This window comes from Macrosteles quadrilineatus, unplaced genomic scaffold (assembly GCF_028750875.1).
Source record: "Macrosteles quadrilineatus isolate MER2022 unplaced genomic scaffold, UCM_ALF_1.0 Scaffold_7__1_contigs__length_78375512, whole genome shotgun sequence".
Classification (NCBI taxonomy): Eukaryota; Metazoa; Arthropoda; class Insecta; order Hemiptera; family Cicadellidae; genus Macrosteles; species Macrosteles quadrilineatus.
In genome coordinates, this window is record NW_026542600.1 from 71,632,259 (window position 1) to 71,656,474 (window position 24,216).

The 24,216-nt window shown below is 35.7% G+C and overlaps 1 protein-coding gene across 1 annotated transcript in view; it reads left to right on the top strand.

Moving 5' to 3' along the window:
- The window catches only part of LOC128997802 (nuclear factor 1 X-type), a 241,014-nt gene that overhangs the window by 25,732 nt on the left and 191,066 nt on the right, over positions 1–24,216 (top strand). The window lies entirely within an intron of this gene.

The window sequence follows — 24,216 nt, forward strand, 5'->3', positions numbered from 1 at the left end:
AGAGACAATTTTATCGATAGCTATAAGTTTATACTGACGATATTTATATTTTTACATTTTCATATGTGTAACTCTAAGCTAATATTTACACAAATACCTGTATTTTAGCAAGATAAGTCCTGTCTACGATTTTAAGTTGCCATAAGCCAGAATCACTCAGCTCGTAATAACTATATTTCACGTACGTGTGTGTATTTAGCTCGCAATAACTATATTTCACGTACGTGTGTATTTAGCTCGTAATGACTATATTTCACGTACGTATGTGTATTTAGCTCGTAATGACTATGTTTCACGTACGTGTGTGTATTTAGCTCGTAATGACTATATTTCACGTACGTGTGTGTATTTGGCTCCTAATGACTATATTTCACGTACGTGTGTGTATTTGGCTCCTAATGACTATATTTCACGTACGTGTGTGTATTTAGCTCGTAATGAATATATTTCACGTACGTGTGTGTATTTAGCTCGTAATGACTATATTTCACGTACGTGTGTATATTCGGCGGCAGCGGTGTTGGCGCGACCACGGGATGGCGCGAGGCACTGATAGCAAACCCACCCAGCCGGTTTTGGCCCTTCTATCAAACTCCTCTATTAATCCGAATCAGACCATTTACACGTTCCTCGGTCCCAGACCAGCTCCACCTTAATTGAATCTGTTTAATTAAAATATATCTGCACAGAAGTAACAACTTAGCTCTCGCGTCCGATTCACTTCCCCCATAGTATTGTGCGACAGAATCCGTTACATTGGTTTTTGCTATACAAACCATATACAAACACGGACAGTTTTGGTGAGGTTTCGTTTTATTTATATTCAAGGGTGAGTCGAACCCTAATTTGTAATTTACTTTAATAATTGCAAATTGTAAATATATATTTTGCTCCAATAACTCCACCATCGATGGAAAGGTTTCTAAAGTTCGTTAAATTTTTCTAATTGCTACTCTGTTTTGATCAAGATTGGTGTGTTTCTTTCTAAGATTGGTAATCTTTAAGGTACACTTTTGGATGTAGGCATGCTACATTTCTTCATGGTCTTTACCATAAATAATTAGGATAATTTAAGAAGTAAAGGAATTTAAAAGGTAAGGGATGATTTTATAAGTGCATTACTAAATTGCAACCTTTTATTTTGCTTGATTGCATTATTAACTATATAACTACTCCTCATGGATAGGGTAGATAAACTGTTTGTGGTTGATGTACGATGTACCAGATATTTATTGTTTTCATAAACTGTAAGATCAGACAAATTTTGTTTGACCTCTTAAGCAGCTAAACTATAAATTCGCGATAATCTATTCGTTGAATGTACATTGTAGATATATCCTTCACGTTTTACAGCAAATGCTCGAACCATCCGAAATAATATTAGACCATTCGTCACCCACGACACGGCCTACTTTGTTACATTAACGGAATGTGCTACGTACAAAAGTTATGCAGGTAAATGTCCTTTGGAGGCGCGGGGAAGGATGCGCGCTGGTAGCATACTGAATGATAGCCTGTGGGAACCCACTTGCGATGCCTGACAACAGGTCCATACCTCACGACCCATCTTCTATTAATTTACAATATACAAAACAGACATGACGAATCTCTTTGTTGCTGAATCAGCATTCGTCATTCGTTGTAGGCTACCCACGGTTTATTACTTTCTGTAGTCTTCGTGTACCTTGTTCCGTAATCACTGTTTTAGTTCAAGGATCCTTTGAAACCTAAAGTGAAATTCTGTTAAATTGATGGGTACATGAACCAGACCGATACGTTAATAAGAAATCATGTTTTGACACTTAAGCCCAACATCTTTTGTTCCCAATTCACAAGATCTTCAAAATACGTCAAGTATAACTCTAACGTAAAATGAAATGGTGATTAGCTACGTTGAGTAAATGCTCAAAACGTATTACGTAGTATCCCATTTCATCAGTATGGAACAATTTAGTTCCCTTATAAATCTTATATAGAAAAATATCCAGCAAATTGTGTAAATTTCTTTTTTTCACTTTACCCCTCGTATAAAAAAATAATTACCCCTTGAGCAAATGTGGTTTTTAATACAAATTTAAGTGTCTTTTTATTATGGACCGGTAAAAATAGTTTGGTTAAAATTTTCCTAGTACGTGCAAACCATTTTCTGTTTATTGATTTAATGTTATTTAATTTTATATGTTCGATAAAGTGTATTAAATACTTATGGTCAAGTAATATTCTGAAAATAATTTTCTGTGTCCATAATGGTGTAAAGATAAATTCAGTTTAAGTTTCATCAGGAAAGTAAAGTGTGTTTACTATTAGGCATGGAAAACTGAATAACAAAGTTATAATATTTTCAATAAGTCGTCCCCTCTTTTACAAAACATATGATTGAGTTTGATATTCTCTGCTGTAAGGTATTATCACAAAATCTTTAATGTTGTTAAACAGATTTTTATAATTAGTCTAATACCAAAAATATGATTTTCTCTATTTTAATTGTCTCAGAATCGGTGCCTGTAAACATCTATGAGTGAAAGTGTTCCAGTATCTTTTATCGATCTGTGAGCGAAATTGTTTTCGATAGTTACAATGAATGGCTAGTGTAGGGTTTTTATAATCGACAACGAGTCAACGATATTAAAACCAATCAAACCCATTTGACTACACGATTTCAATCCAGAACAGTAAATTATTGAATATAGAATCGTTGCGGATATTTTCAATCTTGATTATTAAAAATAAACCTTCATGACGTTTCGGGATCCGAAAACAGATCCGTCTTCAGGTGAAAAAGTAGTCCTTAAAACTTAACTAAATTAATACACGAACCCATAGGTACCAGTGAGTGTCGTCAGTGCGTGAACAGTATTAGTACCAACCTCAAGCCTAGTCCACACATGGAGACTGAGTCGGCCGACTGTCTGCCGACTGTGCGCGGACAGTCTGTCAACACAGTTTCAGATACAAGTTTCCGATGTGTTTTGCGTCCACACTAGCCAGCCAGTGTTTCCATGTTTGTTGGTATGGTGACCGAGGAGGACGTAATTATATCCTGTGCGGGCTTCATTTTTCTGAACCATGGGCCTAATGAATCTAGGAAGAGACGATGATGGACCCAACATTTTATCGAGCAAGGTTCGTACTATGGCCACAATCTTCTATTAGACCCTCAGATTAGGTGGAGGATTTAGGATCTTCACGAGGTTGAATTCTAAAGATTTTGAAATTTTGCTGGGCTTTGTTGGTCTTAAGATTTCAAACTTGAAAATACGAACGATTCAATAAAATGTCATATAATGATATACATCATTGAAAACTAATTCCAAAACTTTCAAGAAACTCAATCCAGCTTTTTTATTACCGCCCAAAAATCGTAATATTACCGCTTTGCAGTCTACTAAATAAATATACTAAATAAATGGGCTGAATGTTGAACACTTTCGGCTTGTATCCAGTCTCCTGTCTCCAGACACGTCCACACATGCAGTCTTGAGACAAAAGTTTTGTCTCTTGTCCCAGTGTTTCCCATTCGAACGGGAAACTGAAAACACCGTATTTTGTCTCCAGAAACACCGAAATTTGTCTGCCGACAGTCAGCCGACTTACTGGAGGCAAAATAGCAACACTCCGGAGACAGTCGGCAGACAATGTTTCCGCAGACAAATCGCCATGTGTGGACGAGGCTTAGTTGATGAGTTTGGTGTTTGTGATGTTGTGTGAGTGTGGCTGGCGTCGCAGAGGCCAGGGAGGCCAGTACCAGTATACAGTAGGTGTTGTCATTGTAGAGAGTGTAGGTGACAATGGAAGGTGTGACGAGCGTGGGAGCCGAACCACAGGTAGGCCTACAGTCCACCGTCGCTACGTCTCCACTGAAAACGAAAAACTCCAAGATTGCCCATTGAGTAAATACTTGGCAAAAATTTTTATGGATTGGCACTACCTGTAGACTACCCATCCTACAGTAACTTTTAAACTTTTATGATAATGCTTTATGTTAACTAAATATTGGTTTAGGATCAATTTTACAGCGCACTTTATCTTTTAGTTACCAAAGTATCAGCTTTGAAATAGATCGTTCTATTTGGTAACGATAATTAAAAAAAATACGAAAACAATACTTTCTCCATATACATTTCTCCATGTACTATGGTATAGGGGGAGAAAGTAAAAAAATACTGGTAATAAAATTTAATACATTAACGCACACATAGGTTAAGGTCGTTCTCTACTAATGTATGAGAGTGACAAACTTGTAAAGATTGATGTTTCATCTAAATTACTACGAAGATAATGACGAGGTTAGTTTTATGTGCGCTGAGAAACGTTTTGTTTAATTTATTAAACCCACTTAATGCCTTAATAACTATATATTTTTGCATCTTCCAGAATTACATATGTTTCAGGCAGTGTATAATCAGTCGTTCTATACATCGCCTGAAATTTATCAGCAAAGTATGAAATAATAGCTTATATACACTTTGCCCTGTCATTCTATACAATGCACTACATGCAAAATATATGTTCTGTTATAGGACTTGAAAACGTTGTTTCTTTGTTTAGCTGATCTATAATACACTACCCTTAAAATGTAACCTGACCATACATAAATTGTTTCAATATTATAAAGAAGACTAAATAGTTTTATACCAAGTATCTTTATTTTATACTTTGCCTGAGACTCCTGTGGTCTTTCTATAGAATGCTTAGGCATTCATACACATTTATTACAAACACATTCAATGAAAGAACCTTGCTTTAGGGTGAAAACTGATATAGACATTACAAAAACCCAAAAAAGATGTTTGTTGGCAGTTAAATGAAGCCTACACTGAGGTGACATGACCTTTATTTCTCCAAAACAAAACTTATTTTTTTTTTTAACTTCAATTAGAAAATGAAGGATAAAAAGGTCAGGAGCATTTGAAATGTTTACAAACAAAGTTTTGCAATGCATTTATCTATGGGATTTGCACAGCCTTCTTTTGAGTTATTAATTATTTACTGCTTCCCAATAACGAGCGTGAAGAGAAGTATCATGGAATAATTTATCTGTAGGGTCCATATACGTCTCTACAATTGGTTATGGTGTTTTTTTAAGCGTGCCTGTGGGTGGTTGCATGATAAATAACACAAACTGCATGAAGCATAACTATGCTGCCATGTGTACATACACCTGAAATATTCTCATATTAGTCCTCGCATTTGAAATATATGGAAATGTAAATGTGTCTCTGATTCTCGATAAATACAAAAATACAGTTTTTATATAATGTCCATTAGTTTCGTAAAATACCTTCCGCCATTCTATTAGTAGTAACTCTAATTCAGAATGTTTCCCATTGTTTGTAAAGCAATAAAACAAAAGTTTCTTAACAAAAACTCTTAATGGTTTATTTAAAGCTGAATTAGTTCATCCACATTGTTTTCATCCCAATATATTTAATGGTTCGATGATTTTATTTGGTCTTAAGCATACAGCAATATACATTCAATTGTCAATTCTAGTGCAAAAAAACCATTAATTAAATCACGCTCTCATTTAAAAAATCTGTATTATAAATACAGAAATATGCTACCATACCAAAGACCCCAAACTACTAAAACCTATCAAAAAATAAATGCATTCATATACCTAAAGCTGGGTTTTCCTAGACGCGGAGTCGGCCAGCGGAGAGCGGACAACGGAGAGCGGACTCAGCTTGTCTTAGGTAATTTAATGTTACTGTTTTCCTAGCAGCGGAGCGGAATGCCATGTTAATTTCAATTCCGCTCTCCGTTGTCCGCTCTCCGCTGGCCGACTCCGCGTCTAGGAAAACCCAGCTTTAATCTAAGTCAGGAGAATTATCTCTGTTCCAAAAACGGTGAACTGTAGGGTTTTTATAATATAATTTATATGAATCCGAGTAATTTCGCCCACATTGGTTACTTTGTTTAAAGTTAATTTTTTGGAGAGGATAAGGTTACGTAGAGATCTTATCGGACTTTTTCCATCACAATTGATAAATACACGGTGAAAACGTTGGTGAATAAAATCAATATGACAGATACTACCTTCATGGGTAAGCGGTGGGAGTAATTATGATATTTTATAGGGAAAATCACAAAAGTTGCTATAGCTATCAATCCGTAATCTTTACATCAATGGGGGTTGTACCGTTTTGTACGGAGTTAAAAGACATAAGTTCTAATCAAAATACTTCTGACCAAATTTTGTGAAAAGCCAAATTCTTCCGTTTTTTATGGTTTTTATTGGAATTTCATAATTTAAAATTGAAAAAAAAATCTCGGAGACACCATAGATCCGTACACACTTACAAAATTTCACCAAAATCGGACCACAGGTGGGACCTATAGCTCTGTACACATCCACAATTTAGGTAACCAATTCTTTGGGTTGAGGGGGGCCCAAAACGGAAACTCATAATTTTTTTTAATACAATGCTTTGCCCATACTATTCATAGGGGTAGAAATTAAACAGATTTTTGGGCGAAAACTTGGTTTTTAGCAATAATACCTTAAATAACGGAAAATAAGTAAATAATAGACTGTTAAATAAATAGACGGTAAATATACAAATAAAGATGTTAAGTGGTGATCGATTTCGATTGGACACTCCAATCATCATCAGACCCAATAGGCGAATGACAAGAATCTTGTAAATTGTATATTTATAAGGAAACATGTAAAAATCAAAATAAGTTGATTAATGAACAAGTAAATTTCGATTCCAGTTATACTTATAAAAATGTATTGGCCGGTGCTTCCGGTAGCCAATAGGGTATAAGGACGCCATTCAAGATTCTTGTCATTCGCCTATTGGGTCTGATGATGATTGGAGTGTCCAATTGAAATCGATCACCACTTAACATCTTTATTTGTATATTTACCGTCTTGTGAGTAACAGTATACGCGTAAATATATGTTTTAAGTGTTGTAAGACGTTTCTTTTATTTACTTTCCGTAAATTTAATAACACCTACAATGCTGATCAAGAAGTTATTTACCTTAAATAACACATTGATTTTATCCACATTTTTAAATTGTTATTAAATATGCAGATAGAATCAGAATCAGAATCAATATTTTATTCCATTAAACATGTACATGCATTAGGATACGTCAAAAAAGTTGAATACATGCTGCAAAAACACAAGTCAAAGATAAATTACAGTACATAACAAATAAGGCATAAACAAAAAAATCAAATAGATACAAAGGTCATTTAGATGGCACAGTGAAGACTATAGTATAATTACTGAAAAATAGATAACAAGATATAACTTAGTAAAAAAAAAAAAATACTTAGAACAAGGCAGTGACTAGATTATGATTTCTTTGGTTGAACATTCAAAAAATTCTCCCAGCCCATAAAAAGGGTGTACAGTCAGCCACAGAAGAATTTTATTTTTGAAGGCTTTGTTGTTCAATAACAGTATTTCCTTGGGGAGTTTATTTAGAAATATGATATACTACAACACTAAAGAAAGCTTATTACCAACCTATCAAACTTTTAACTGTAAGGTTTTGTAAGGGTATTAGTCCTGTACGGATCCTACTATCGAGTAAGTGTCGACTGTCGGCCGACTGTCCACCGGCATATCAGTAGTATAAATCACATCGATGATTGTGGATGAGGTGTCGACAGTGTTGAAAATGGTTTACGTCGGTAAATAAAGCCGGGAGCCGTGTTCTGGCTTATTTATGGTCATTCAATAGGCATACATGAAGCCATCGTTTTAACTCACCGCCGTTCGTCACAAACGCAGGGCCATTATGTCATTTATCCTGTACGGTTGTGTTCGGTTGTACGAATGCCTACCTGGTGGTCGAGCTTTGCTACAAAAGTTATTTATATGGCATTTTGGGTGTTTTAGTAAATTCTCCTATAGGGAAGTAGCTATTATCTAGTGATACATAATATTCGTTTACAAATTAGAAAATCGTCTCACACAAATTCTCAATCGTTATGCTCTATCACATAAATTACGAGTATAATTGTTTAATGTGGCGTTGTGATGTTGAAAACAGTTTATTTGATCGTTCATAAAATAGTTTATGAAAACTTTCATATTTATAAATAAACGGTATCAGCATTCCATAAGTTTGTCAACAACCTTAATCATGTGTAAGCGGTGAGAGTAAATAATGTATACGGAAATGGGATAAGTACAATTTTGATCAGATTTTAAAGGACTATTACATACTAAATTGTTATCAAAATCGTTCGGGCAATTTTTGTGAAAATCCGATTTTACGGGGTTTTATGGGAAAATAACATAATTTACAATAACTTTTGAAACGTAATTTTTACAGAAATGGGATTTGTACCATTTTGTTCAGAATATATACATACGGTCTAAAAGGTTTAACGGACAAACTCGTTACCTTATTCGGTACCTTATTCGTTACTTATACGATATTTCTACTCATAATACAATTTAAGAAGATCAATAAGCAAAACATATTTAACGATTTTCGTTAACATGCATTCTTTGAATACACAGTTCAAGGGTGAAATTAATACGATTACTCAACTGTTGAGGGGTGGAATTTTACTTTACAATTAGCAGGGGGGTTTTAGAAAATTTAGCATTTACTGGATTTTTTAACAAAATAATTCAACTTGTTCTTTGCTGTTTCACTCCAAGAGATAAATTCTAGTTCTCTCATTTCCATATTTTCCCAACGAAACATTTTTTAAGTAGCCAAATACGACAATTTTCGTTAGGTTATCAAACAGATTTGTTTGGTTACTAATCATTACTTACACTTATCAGGGGTCGTCATTCTCACTTCACATAGATGGTTTATACATGGTTTGGAAAGCACTGATAAATGTATACAAGTAATATAAACAGATCATAACAATTAATAAAACATATTTTTCATCACTCCGTAACGAAAGTAACTATTTTCGATAACAGCTGACATCAATGAAAGTAGTCGTTTCCCAAGTTCTAATTTAGGGCGAGGGAAAATCGATCAGCTGATTTTCCCTCGCTCCAAATTTACTTTCCCTCGCTCTCAATTAGTTCTCCATTTATTCACTATGCGCGCTAGTGTTTTGTTACGGTTTAATTTAATGATTTGAATCAGCTGTCTGTATTGTTAAAAGTTGTTTTTTCTTTTATTTTCATGTTTAAACAAAGTTTATTGAGAAATATACGTAGGTTTCCTTTTAGAAGATTTTATTTTATTTTGATGTTCAATCAAATTAATTGAGAAATAAAATAGTTGTAATATTACTGAGGTTTGTTAATCTGTGTTCGTGTATTTTTGCGTCGTGATGTAAAGTATCGTTCATAAATCGTACCGAAAAGTTATTATCCAGCACTTGCTCCATTATTATAGCTCTCACATACTCGGCTTTGCCTCGCACGTGAAATTGGGGTTCCCTGTGTTCGGCTTCGCCTCGCACAAAAACTTCAGCGCGCGACGGAAAATGCTACTTTCGGTCCTAGTAATGAAATATACTAATTTTATCTTCAGATAGCAGGCAGTAGATATTAGACATAGAGTACTTCTTACTATCATAAACAACATTTAGTTCACCAAGAATCCAGTTTTGACGAATCTGTTAAAGTAAAGTGCTTGCCCAAAGATAAAATATTTTGGGGTAGCAGCAGCGTCAACTGGCATTGATGGGGGAAAATAGATTAGTTTATGATCCTTTTTATGTGATTTTATGTCATCTCACAGTGTTGACATTGAAATAATATCATATAATATACCGCTGGGAGTGAGCAGAGTGCGGGGCTTCGTCCCTGAGGTCTAGGGTTCAAATACCGCCAATCTCCAAAGACTATTGTGTAAAACGGTTGCGGGCATAAGCCTACCGTACTGGATGTGCAGGTGTGACATAAACATTTAAAAAATCTCTTGATTAAAGCCCAAGATAAATGAACAGATGGCATGGGTATTGTGGAAGGGGCTCATATGTGATGTGACTGTTTTTGCAAGGAATACTTTGTTTATGGTGTGGGGGTCCACGGGCCGGAAAATGTCGGAAGTCCGGAGCTCCGTAGACAAAGCTCGTCGACCGTTTGTTATGCTCGAGACAACCGTAATTCTAACACAGCCTAGTCCCTCTGTCTCTGACTAGCAGATTGTGTAAGACGTTTCGCGTTTCTGTCGACTGCTCCACTTAAAATTTAATGCTATAAAGATAATTCATCGGAACGAACTGATTTTAAATATAATTCGTGTGGAATCCTACTGCTACCTAATTTTAGTATTTTATGCTATTTTTAAAGATGAAAAAAAGATTGCTATATTGACTAATATCGTATATATCATCACTATGGTATAGAGTGACTTTTTTACGTAAGCACAGGTTTAACGATCGAGGCGAAATCAAGGTTGGAAAATGTGCAAGGTTGAAATAGTATATTACGTTACTAGTCCTGAAAATAAGTATTTACCGGACGAGTGACGTACCATATTTTATTCCATACTACTAAATCTGTATAAATCCTTGTATATTACTACCAACTAAAGGACTAAAAATCACTAGAGGTTATGTTTTTGTTTATAACCATTCATTGCCACCTAAATACAGTATAATCAGCTGATTGGTGTCCGGTAAAACTCATTACAGTACAGTAATACGCAATGAAACCCCATTTGATTAAGCTGGCGGCAAAAAGCTGTTTTCTGGACTAAATCCTTGCGTGGGGAGTTCGTCAAAATAGTGTAGTGTGGCGTAAAGATATTTTAACCCGAATGATCAACTATATTTTTCGTTTATACTGTATTATTAACTAAAAGACAAAACGATGGTTTGTGTTACTTACTTACGATATTTACTTTAAAATTAGCTTAGAAAATAATTTTCATCTTGTTTTGGTAATGTATAGTATACGAACATCTGTTACCACTGTTTAGAAGTAACATGTTTAAAACCCCGTCAATACAATGATACATTCAAGTTCGCAAAAAAGTGCAGTGAAACATACATTGTGTCACGATAATAAATACAAAATCATGATAACGATTAAATCATATTTTTTTCAACTGGGACCATTTTCTTCTGCAAAATCAGAAAGTAAAAAATAATTATAACTGGTGTTCTTGACCCCAGGGGATTATTTTGGTCTCTAGGGAGAAAAAGAGCTAATTTAGACCTGCATGGAATATATTTTGCTGCAGTATATTGTGCTGCATAATCAGTGGCGATGAGAGGTTATAAACGAAAACATAACCTCTCTTATACGTTATGAGTGATTGTTAGTAATTAAAAAAAGGTCGTAGATAAAGTAGTGTTCGCAACTAGCGTAATTAACTTTTAAGACTACCTTGCGCATACCTCTATTACGTAGTACATCTTATTACGTAGCCGATAAATTATGACAAAAGATTATCTACTTCACTTTAAATAAGGAATTTATGTAAATATTAAACATCAGTTTCAATATAAAATGCGTGGTTCTTCTGATTAACAGTATCTCTGAGCCTTGTTTAAATACTCAAACGGGAAATAGACACGGTATATGATTTCATGTTCTACTTTTTGCACGATGGTGTTTGGTCTATGTTGGTGGTGGATGTGGTGATTTATAATGTTGTGGTGGAATGGAATTCTTACAAATCAAATTACTATTATTCTTAACAGTATAAACTGATGACTCGTTTTGTTTTTCGTTAAGTTTACTCGTACGTTTGTGTTATTCACGCTCTAAGGTTGCCAATATGAACCAGAGGAACATCAAAATGAAACTGATATGCAATGGTCTATTGTGACAAGCAAGGGAGATCTTATCTAATTGAGAATATTAAATGATCACAACAGAACAGAAATCAAGCAGATTATGGTTATGTATTGTTCATTACATATCCAATGAAACTTCTCATGCAGTTAATTTATTACTAACACTTTTAAGAAATTCATTCCGCATCTCCAACTAAGGTAGAAATTATTTATTTTAATGTAACAAACCTGACCTAAATGATTCCTATGTGTAATTGATAGATTTGATCAAATACTTTAATCTTTCCTGATGGTTTTGATTTAAAAAATAAACCAAGATCAAGACAACAAAATGTGAAAAATAATAATGCGCTATTAAATCACATACCAGTTGATTGTGTTTTGCTTGATCATAGCTCATGTATACAATTCAAAGCAATATATTGAAGATTTATTTTGTTATGGAGAAAAGATATAATTTCTCTTCTCCAACTAATTAATGGATAAAAACCTTTATGGGCGCTTGTAACCACTGTGTCAAAGTAATTGGTTTGTCAAAAAATTCCCCACGAACGTTTACTGAAACACTTGGTGGCGTATGAAACTAAAACTACAATGGAAGTTCTTTAGGCTGGGCGCACACTGATCCAGCATTTTCACCTGAAGCAAAATGTTGCACGATTTGCTTGAAGCGTTTTGTTACTTTGCTTCTCCAGTGTGCGGAAGGTTCAAGCATGATTCAATATTTGGTTTAAGCAAAAATAAGAAAAAATAAATATTATTTTTACGGGTCCTCTACTAGAGTATGGTTTTAACATGTGAGACGAGGAAGTCAACGTAGCTATCAGTGTGTGGCAGGCCTTAGTTCAACAATAACCAAAGCGAAAACAGTTTCTTATGAGTCAAACGTCACAATAGTAACTTGCCTAACAACCGAAGTAAAGTTTCTTGAAGGTTCTGTGGTGAAAGATTGTATTCTTAACCCCTCACATAGGTAATATAAATAAAGACCGTTGACCAAGCGTGAGGGAGAATGGAGTCAAGTTAAATGGTGGGTGAAGTTTTATGATTCGCATGTGTGGAACCCTCATACATAAGTGTTTCATTACTCTAGAGAAGAATTTTCTTTTATTCGACCGGGTGCGTACGACTGTACTAATATATCATTTCACACCAGTCTAGCTTTGTGCTGATCTTCTCGTAAAGTTTGTGATGCTGATTTTTAACATACAGCATGAAGCACAAGTTGTGGTGTCTGTGTTATTTGGGTAGTATACAGCATCCTGGAATGTATTCATAACAAGTGTAAAACTTATATGTATTAAATTTCTATACCTATTAATTTTAGTGAAAACCCCGCAACCACATGGTATGATGATATGACCTCTGACACGATATGGAAAGTTTCTCGAGTGCAGCAAAGGCAGTTTGCACTCGTGTTACGCATTATATTTTCCTACAGTTACTATAAATCATATAAATAATTAGTCTTTTAAACACTGTACAACACGTTTTTAGGTTAGGTTAAATCCAAACATAGAACATTTAACATTGAATTGGGAAAAGCTGTACCAGCTGATCGTAGTCGTAATATCTTTAAGTGTTACCAACTTATTTTGAAGCGTACACGGATTACGTGCATAATAAAAGCACGCTGTTTTGTGTTGTTTGGTTTGAATACTGGTGTGCGCCAAAGTAAAAAGTGTGCGCCAAAGTAAGGCTTTCTGTACTATAATCTGTGCAAGGAAGCCCACTTTGTAAGGTGACTGTAGGAAAAATATTTTATAGTGTAAGAAGACAAAGAATGTACAGTACAGATGTAAATTAACAAGTATATATTTTTTATCCAGTTGTATACTGCTAATTTAATTTGTATCTCGTGTTTAAATACTCTCCGTGTGTAAATGTCCAATAAAATCCTTATATTTCGACATTTCGATAGTTCGGCTCACCCTTAGCCCAAAAAGTGTCGAACTATCGAGGTTCTACTGTATATAGCTATCATATGTAAACTCATTATCGTTCTTTTAAAGAATGAACCTCGAAGGTAATCTTAGTTAAAGAACTTTACTTCTCGATACGTAGATTTCTAATGTATTTGTACTGTAAATGTATTTGTACTTTAAATGTATTTGTACTGTAAATGTATTTGTACTGTAAATGTATTTGTACTGTAAATGTATTTGTATTGTATAACGTCGTATTCAAACTGTTTTACACATTACTGGCTAGACCAAAAGGGTCGCTGCATTATTAAATAGCTGAAAGTCATTAGTGTTTGGCGGGATTTGAACCCGGGACCTTGGGGACCGAAGAGCGTGTGTAAGTTTTGCGTGTGAGCACATAATAGCTTCTGCTCGACCAAGCAAATATGATATGTGTTGTAATAATGCCGTATTATAAAATGTTATAGTGTCGAATTGAGAATATTAGGGGAAGGCTGAGACTGGCATAAGGCCAGCCTTACCCTCCCGGCTTCTGCTGCTATTTAACATCAATCCTGGTCCCCTAGTTTATTTTAGACATTTAAACAGTCATACAAAATACCAGAAATTATGTGCATATGTTGATTTAATATCCACATCTGTACAATATCTATGACTGAAATAACAAGTAGATCAGCAAATATGTTTTCATCACTCCGTACCGAAAATATCTATTTTCAATACCAACTGATATTAATGAAAGTAGTTGTTTCCCAAGCTCTAATTTAGAGCGAGGGAAAACGATCAGCTGATTTTCCCTCGCTCTAAATATACTTCTCTCGCTCTCAATTAGTTCTACATTTACCCACTACGCGTGCTAGTGTTTTGTTACGGTTTATTTTTATGATTTAAATCAGCTGTTTTCATTGTTGCACTATCTAAATGTATACAGAAATAGGCATTAGTTTGTTATGCTGTGTTTTTAGTATGGTAAGTGTTAGAAATTGTTCAAAATATGTCTAAAATTCCTGATGATTTGATGAAAAAAAAATTTCAGAGATAACTAAAAACCTCCCAACAAATAAATCGCCGAAATCGCGGGAAATATAATATGAAGAGTAAACATGCAGTTTACTGTCTGGTACAAAGTACAAAATGTTAAACCAAATAATGTAAGTAACGAAGTATTTATTAATATATTTATATGTTAAATATAAACTCATGAAACCATATACGTTGTGAAGTAGATTTTCAATGATAGTGGTCTAGAACTAAAAGAAGATATATATGTTTCAAAACATCAAAAAACTTATAAACGAAGGAATGATTGTTATCCAACATTGAAAACGGCACAATAAACATAACCTTGAACTTATAATTTTTAAGTTATTATGTAGGGTTGATTAAAAAAAATTCTGTTATATTGATATTTAAAAATGTTAATTGAGAATAATAGTTTTAATATTACTGAGGTCTGTTATTTTTTTTTGTATTTTGTGTCGTGATGAAATTTATAGTTAATAACTCGTACTGAAAGTGATTTACCGGTACTTGCTCGATTTCCCGTCTTCGGCTTCACATCATACGTGAAAATACTCTTCACACTCGAAACTGGAGTGCGCGCTGGAAAATGCCACTTTCGGTCCAGTAATGAAATATAGGCTACTATTACGGGAGTTTTTTTTTCATAGTACTGTACCAACCGAGTTTAAATTAGAAGATCCATCTTTTAGCTCTTTATGAACAAGCTCATCGTAAAATTCACACCAGCATCATAAAAATCATTACCTGATATTAACACAGCTTTTTATTTAATATTCATATTTTTTCTTCGGATCCTTTATAATCATGCTGCTTATGTAAAAAAATCAAAGGGAATTTCTTCGATTGGGTTCATTTTTATACTCTCCCGCAGATGTACCACAACCATATTTACACAAAGATCCTAAAACCAATTTAATTTTTTTTATTGATTTGTTTCTCATTTGACGGGTTACAACACAACTTTAACTATAGTCTTCCTCCATGTACAACAACTTAATACTTATATAATACGTATAATATAATATGTACAATAACATTATATAATACGCAATGTTTTGCAAAAGTTTAAGTTTGTGAAACTGAAGTGACAACTCGGTCGTTCGTTTCTAGGGGAGACAGAGGCAGTCCATACTGGTACTGCGCTCTTTACAACCACTAAATCAAGATTTGCGCGTTGTTTAAGACACTAAAGGGCTGCTAAGCTGTGTCTCGTAAACCACCTCTGCGATTTAACTCGCATCTCCCATTTAATTATTGGATCCCAATCGTTATTCGCAGTAAGCCTCGTTTTACTCACGCTTATTCCACAAATCTAGTTCACAGTTAAGAGTAGACTAACTGAAATTCCCTTGCTACGATCAATATGTTATTTAATTGAAGTATTTTGTTCATTTTAGCTATATCTGCTTTTAAATGACGTTTATGAACCAAGGATTTTCTGCAGAGATCCAGCTATCTACCATTGATTGTATTATTGAAATAATTATTGAGCGGAGCGAGCGAAGCGAGCGAAGCTCTTATACGTCGACTTTTATGCATTTCGTAATACGCAAACTCCTCCTAGACGGCTGAATCAATCGTTTTCAAATTTTGGATGGTGATAAAGACCATATCGGTGAGTGCCAACATCTATATGGCGTTAAAAATAACTCTCAGGAATCCGCCCCACTGGGTCTCAAAGTTTCAATTTAATCCTTATGGAAGCAGTATTTGACACATAAACAAAGACATATGATCAGCTGTTGACTTTTGAATGCAGTAGATAAAGAAATAGCTGATAGCATTATTCCACAGATATTAGAATAGAAACGGTATGAATCATAAATATAATCAAATAACGACACTAGCTTGAGGTCCGTGACGTAGGAAGAGCTAAAGGATGTACTAAAGGGGAGCAGTCTGGAGTGTGGAAACTGTTTATGACTATTATATTTAGGTATCTGCATTCCAAAAACTATAAGGGAAGGGAGGAAAACGGGTCCGCGACGTAGGAAGTGATGAAGGAAGTAGTCAAGGTGAGCTGTCTGGAGTGTGGGATCTGCTTATGACCATTATATTAAGATATTTGCAATCCTATGATGCTATGGGAAGGGAGGAAAACAGGTCCGTGACGTAGGAAGTGGTGAAGGAAGTAGTAAAGACGAGCAGCTATGGGAAGGGAGGATAACGGGTCCGCGACGTAGGAAGTGATGCAGGAAGTAGTCAAGGCGAGCTGTCCGGAGTGTGGGAACTGTTTATGACGATTAGATCAAGGTATTTGCAATCCGTAAATGCTATGGGAAGGGAGGTTAACAGGTCCGTGACGTAGGAAGTGATGAAGGAAGTAGTAAAGGCGAGCAGTCTGGAATGTGGGAACTGTTCATGACGATTAGATTAAGGTATCAACAAACATAAAATGCTATGGGAAGGGAGGAAAACGGGTCCGTGACGTAGGAAGTGATGAAGGAAGTAGTCAAGGCGAGCTGTCCGGAGTGTAGGAACTGTTTATGACGATTAAACTAAGGTATATGTAATCATAAAATGCTATGGGAAGGGGGTAAAACGGGTCCGCGACGTAGGAAGTGATGAAGGAAGTAGTCAAGGCGAGCTGTCCGGAGTGTGGGAACTGTTTTTGACGATTAGATTAAGGTATATGCAATTATAAAATGCTGTGGGAAGGGAGGAAAACAGGTCCACGATTTTGGAAGTGATGAAGGAAGTAGTAAATGCGAGCAGTCCGGAGTGTAGGAACTGTTTTTGACGATTAAACTAAGGTATATGTAATCATAAAATGCTATGGGAAGGGGGTAAAACGGGTCCGCGACGTAGGAAGTGATGAAGGAAGTAGTCAAGGCGAGCTGTCCGGAGTGTGGGAACTGTTTTTGACGATTAGATTAAGGTATCTGCAATCATAAAATGCTATGGAAAGGGAGGAAAACAGGTCCGTGGCGTAGGAAGTGGCGATGGAGGTAGTAAAGGTGAGCAGTCCGGAGTGTTGGAACTGTTTATGACGATTAGATTAATGTATCTGCAATCATAAAATGCTATGGGAAGGGAGGTAAACAGGTCCGTGACGTAGGAAGTGGTAAAGGAAGTAGTAAATGCGAGCAGTCCGGAGTGTAGGAACTGTTTATGACGATTAAACTAAGGTATATGTTATCATAAAATGCTATGGGAAGGGGGTAAAACGGGTCCGCGACGTAGGAAGTGATGAAGGAAGTAGTCAAGGCGAGCTGTCCGGAGTGTGGGAACTGTTTTTGACGATTAGATTAAGGTATCTGCAATTATAAAATGCTGTGGGAAGGGAGGAAAACAGGTCCACGATGTTGGAAGTGATGAAGGAAGTAGTCAAGGTAAGCTGTCCGGAGTGTGGGAACTTTTTATGACGATTAGATCAAGGTATCTGCAATCCTAATATGCTATGGGAAGGGAGGTAAACAGGTCCGTGACGTAGGAAGTGGTAAAGGAAGTAGTAAATGCGAGCAGTCCGGAGTGTAGGATCTGTTTATGACGATTAAACTAAGGTATATGTAATCATAAAATGCTATGGGAAGGGGGTAAAACGGGTCCGCGACGTAGGAAGTGATGAAGGAAGTAGTCAAGGCGAGCTGTCCGGAGTGTGGGAACTGTTTATGACGATTAAACTAAGGTATATGTAATCATAAAATGCTATGGGAAGGGGGTAAAACGGGTCCGCGACGTAGGAAGTGATGAAGGAAGTAGTCAAGGCGAGCTGTCCGGAGTGTGGGAACTGTTTTTGACGATTAGATTAAGGTATCTGCAATCATAAAATGCTATGGAAAGGGAGGAAAACAGGTCCGTGGCGTAGGAAGTGGCGATGGAGGTAGTAAAGGTGAGCAGTCCGGAGTGTTGGAACTGTTTATGACGATTAGATTAATGTATCTGCAATCCTAATATGCTATGGGAAGGGAGGTAAACAGGTCCGTGACGTAGGAAGTGGTAAAGGAAGTAGTAAATGCGAGCGGTCCGGAGTGTAGGAACTGTTTATGACGATTAAACTAAGGTATATGTAATCATAAAATGCTATGGGAAGGGGGTAAAACGGGTCCGCGACGTAGGAAGTGATGAAGGAAGTAGTCAAGGCGAGCTGTCCGGAGTGTGGGAACTGTTTATGACGATTAAACTAAGGTATATGTAATCATAAAATGCTATGGGAAGGGGGTAAAACGGGTCCGCGACGTAGGAAGTGATGAATGAAGTAGTCAAGGCGAGCTGTCCGGAGTGTGGGAACTGTTTTTGACGATTAGATTAAGGTATCTGCAATCATAAAATGCTATGGAAAGGGAGGAAAACAGGTCCGTGGCGTAGGAAGTGGCGATGGAGGTAGTAAAGGTGAGCAGTCCGGAGTGTTGGAACTGTTTATGACGATTAGATTAATGTATCTGCAATCATAAAATGCTATGGGAAGGGAGGTAAACAGGTCCGTGACGTAGGAAGTGGTAAAGGAAGTAGTAAATGCGAGCAGTCCGGAGTGTAGGAACTGTTTATGACGATTAAACTAAGGTATATGTTATCATAAAATGCTATGGGAAGGGGGTAAAACGGGTCCGCGACGTAGGAAGTGATGAAGGAAGTAGTCAAGGCGAGCTGTCCGGAGTGTGGGAACTGTTTTTGACGATTAGATTAAGGTATCTGCAATTATAAAATGCTGTGGGAAGGGAGGAAAACAGGTCCACGATGTTGGAAGTGATGAAGGAAGTAGTCAAGGTAAGCTGTCCGGAGTGTGGGAACTTTTTATGACGATTAGATCAAGGTATCTGCAATCCTAATATGCTATGGGAAGGGAGGTAAACAGGTCCGTGACGTAGGAAGTGGTAAAGGAAGTAGTAAATGCGAGCAGTCTGGAGTGTGGGAACTGTTTATGACGATTAGATTATGGGATCTGCAATTTTAAAATGCTATAGGAAGGGAGAGAAAAGGTCCGAGACGATGTTGGAAGTGATGAAGGAAGTAGTCAAGGTGAGCTGTCCGGAGAGTGGGATCTGTTTATGACGATTAAATTAAGGTATCTACAAATGTAAAAATTCCATGGGAAGAGAGGGAAACATGTCCGCGACGTAAGAAGAGGTGAAGGAAGTAGTAAGGTGAGCAGTGTGGAGCGTGGGAATGGAAACCGTTTGTAGCGGTTAGATTAATGTATCTGCAATGCTGAAATGCTATGAGAAGGGATGGAAGCATCCCTACGACATAGAAAATGCTGAAAGAAGTAGTAAAGGCTAGCAGTGCGGAGTGTGGGGAATGTTTGTGGCAATTAGATTAATGTATCTAAAATACTAAATTGCTATGGAAAGTGATGAAAACAGGTCCAGGATGTAGGAAATGGCTTAAAAAGTAGTAAAGTATGAGCATAGTGTGAAAACCGTCTATGGCAGTTAGATTGATGTATCTTTAATCCAAAAATGCTATGAGAAGGGAAGGAAACAAGTCTATGACGTAGGAAATGGCGAAGGAAGTAGTAAGGCTTGCAGTGCAGAGTGTGGGAACTGTCTTTGGCAATTACATTAATGTATCTGCAATCCTAAAATGCTATGGGAAGAGAGGGAAATAGGTCCACGACGTAGGGAGTGGTGAGGAAGTAGTAAAGGTGAGCGTGTTGAGTTTGGGAATGGATTAATGTATCTGCAATGCTAAAACACTATGGGAAGAGACTGTAGACTGTAGGTTAAAATAATTACGAAGCACGAATCGATACATATTTCGATACATGCAATCGTTTATAATAGTAATTTACAACTGAGTTGACAACACCTGATTTTTACTCCATAGAGGATAAAAACTATTTTTACTTCCTAAAGAGTAAAAATGCTACTTTAGACCCGCAACGCATGCATTAAAAACGACTGGTATTACTGCAGTATGACCAAAACAATATAATATAAACCCTTGATGACTCCGCTCAATTTTGTGGATGCCTCTGCGAACGCCACCTAGTAACTATTTTCTTAAATCAGCTGTGTGACAGTGTTAATAAATTTTTGTTAATACATTTTTTTAGAAAAGTAAACCAATTATAATATTGCAGTTATTATTTTATCTGCTTATCTTGAAGGCTAATCATTATTTACTACTATAGTCCCATCTGAAACTTTAAGGAGTGGTTCACGAGCTAGGGACTTTATAGTCCGCGACCAGACGTTGGTCCTGGAAAAAAATAAAACTAAATAAAGAAAAATAAAAGCCTGAAAAAAGGCTATTGCAAAGTTTTATCCAATCGTACTATTTTGGTTTTACGTTTGACCCCTAGTCAAAAAATATGTTTATTCATGACATTTAATCCAGCTAATTTAAATTTAAACTCTATGTTCATCAAATTTTCATGAGCTTATGTCTTCGTTTTGCAATAATGTCCTATGGAGTTTGCTATGCTTTGATAAACTTTATTTGACACGAATGAGTTTAATATTTTTAGTGCTGTAGCATACACTGAATCGCGTAGGCTACAAATACAGCTCTTGTGTCCTCTGTATAATGAAAGTCTTGTAACCGGAATGAGCTTATAATACAGTTTACTAAAACTGAACTCTTTACAAAAACACTTACTTAAAATTATATATAATATATAGTAGTTGCGATACGTCCTAAGCTTTAAACGATTCCCTCAAGATAACTATCGATACACTCATAATGGGAAGTTTTAGAGGTTAACCTATTGTACAGGGTTATTACAAATGATATTCATGGCTTCGAGCGTACATAAAATACAGTTTTATTTGTTGTACAAGGAATAAAATGGTTACAACTAACACATGAAAAACAAAAAGTTTCGTCACATCTACACAGAACTATAAATGTTCGAAATGGGAACCACTTATGATACGACAGATGTCAATCCTGTAGTCAAGCTCTTGCCATACTTTGATAAGAGTGTCTTGATCGGTTGATTCGATTGCATTGGTAATCCAATGCATCTTCGTTTCTGGAACTAAGGTTTGCTATCTAGTAATGGTGGTGTGTATACATTATCTTTGATGTATCTCCACAAGAAAAAATCACAGAGGCGTCCGAAGATCTCGAAGGCCAGTTCAGGATTGTATCGTCGTTTGGACAAACGCGCCCGATCCATATCACAGGCAGCACATTGTTAAGCTCAGCCCTAACATCCACGGTAATATGGAGGTGATCCATCCAATTGCAGAATCTTGTTCTAATTGTGGAAGAAGTCATTCTGTCACCATGTAAGAAAATCATTCTCTTTACAGTTTTTACAATGAAGAAAAAATGTCTGTGTTGTAAACGAATGCACAAATTTCAATTAATCGCGCACGTTCTTAATGTAGGCGTGTGGGTTCTCCGAGCCCTATATCCTGACATTATGTCTGTTCATGTCTAACCTAACCTAACCACACAAGTGGAATGTCAATTCATCGGTTAAGACTAAAAGTATTACAAAGTTTTTTATAACGATTTGCATGTTCTCGCAAAAAGAATGTCTTATAACTTTGTAATTTTGTTTTAATGCTTGAAGCTGCTGAAATTTGTAAGGTTTGAATTTTAAACGTTACCTAGAATTTCCCAGTTGACTGCAGTAGATTTCTTTGGTCTACGGGCAAAACTTTCCCTCACCTGCTCTACAACTTAACACTGACGGCCTTCCAGTTTATTTCTTTATACAAATGCAGCTATTTCTAATTCAAATACCGATTGGGAATACTATAGTGGTAACTAAAAGGATCTTCATTAAACCTAGTTGTGTCTTTGCGTACTAATAACATATTGGTTAATGTAACAATTCAACACACAAAAAGCTTTCTTGTCTTCAAATTCATATTACACAACACTTACAACAATTGACTTGAAAAACAGCTGATACACAACCAATGTAAATTAAACTTTATGAGTTTTTCTTTTCAATAGTACCAACTAAAAGAGTCTTAAAACAAATTATCCAGTAATATTTATAATCAAAATCAGCAACATAATTGTTGTGATAACCCTGTAACATTTTACCTGTGAGTGAGTAAGTTAGTAAAGAGTATTTTATGATCAGTGTTCGCTACTAACACTATTTATTTGAAGGATTTCTCAAATAAATAGTTGTAATTAAAAAACCAGGCAACTCATACATTATCATACTTATATTATCGGTATTGCTATTAACACATAAACCATTGACAATGCGCAATGAAACTCGTATAGTAGTTTTCAATTTGTCAATTGCAGTAATCTAATTTTGATAAAACGCGGGTTCATTTTCTAGATATAAGCCCAATAATTCTACAACATTTACGCGCTATTATTGTCCCTCAACTAACAATAGGCCTAAACGATCACTAATCATAATTTATATACCAACACACTATGAAAACACGGACTCTGCGCTACATCGTCGCACTAGCGGTGGTTTTATGTTCGTCATGATTTAGTTTGCGGTGGGGGGAGTTTTCATTCATAAGGTTAGATTAATTGCAGAACTATCATCGGCACTTTTTAGAGTTATAGACTTGGGTTTTAAATAAATAATGAAGCCATGTGCAGTAAATTTATATCATAGGAATCTTTATTATACATTTGTTTATAACAAGGAACGCGACACAGTAAATCTACAGAGGAAGCTAATTCAACTAAGATATTGGTTACACACATAGTTATAAGATCGTAAGATATTAAGCTTCGTTTAAATTTTTATTTTATAAATTCAATTGGTTAATGTTAATACGAAATTACTCTACAAATGTTTACATTAAGTTAGGAAAATAATTCTTTGTGTTTTAAATGTCAAGGGGGTTTCCCATACAGGGAATAATCTATTACTGTAGGGTTCGTTGTAAGACCTAGACCCAGGTTCGATTTACTTTTTTCGTTTTGATCTCCCAGAGGCCAAAGAAACCACCCGTTCAAATTTATATATAGACATAGTAGTATCTCGTATATTGATGACATTCTTTACAAACGTGTAAACCTGAAAGGAGTTCGCGAACCAGCATGATCGGATAATGGCAACGGGGTTTTATGGGGTTTTGCAATTTTTGAAACGCTAAACATAAAATTTCGTAATTTACTTCTCAAAGATTTTGTAGAGCTTAAAGAAACAAATATTTTGATTCATACAAGCCTTGTGCGCCTAATGGTTACGGAGAAAATTAAAGACACAACCTTAATGTTAAAAAGTCCCTTTTAATACTGTTGTGTAAATAAACTGTTGTAATTTGCTTGCTTTTGGATATATTTTGATAAAATATTTGGCAAATTTGTCTATTTCATGCCAAGATTTAACATTTCAGTTACAAACACGCTTTATTACCTACCCTGTATCAGCAAACATAAGTTTTTTTTTTTTTATTAATGATCGTTAAATAATAAATAAATCTGATACTGTAACGTAATAGGTATTTTTTCATCCAACCAGGTAAATGGAAAGACGTTTAGTCTGCAGGGTTGCTGTGGCTAGGGTATTTAATGTTTAGTTGTGCTTAAATGAATTCTTGTAAACTTCCACTATTTCGAGGAATTTTGACGCACTATCAATAGTTCAAAGCTATTATACGGCGACAGCCATCAACAAAGAACAATTGCAAAGTACAACTTCTTGTAAACTTCTACTTTTTATAATAATTATCGAAGTGACGACAACT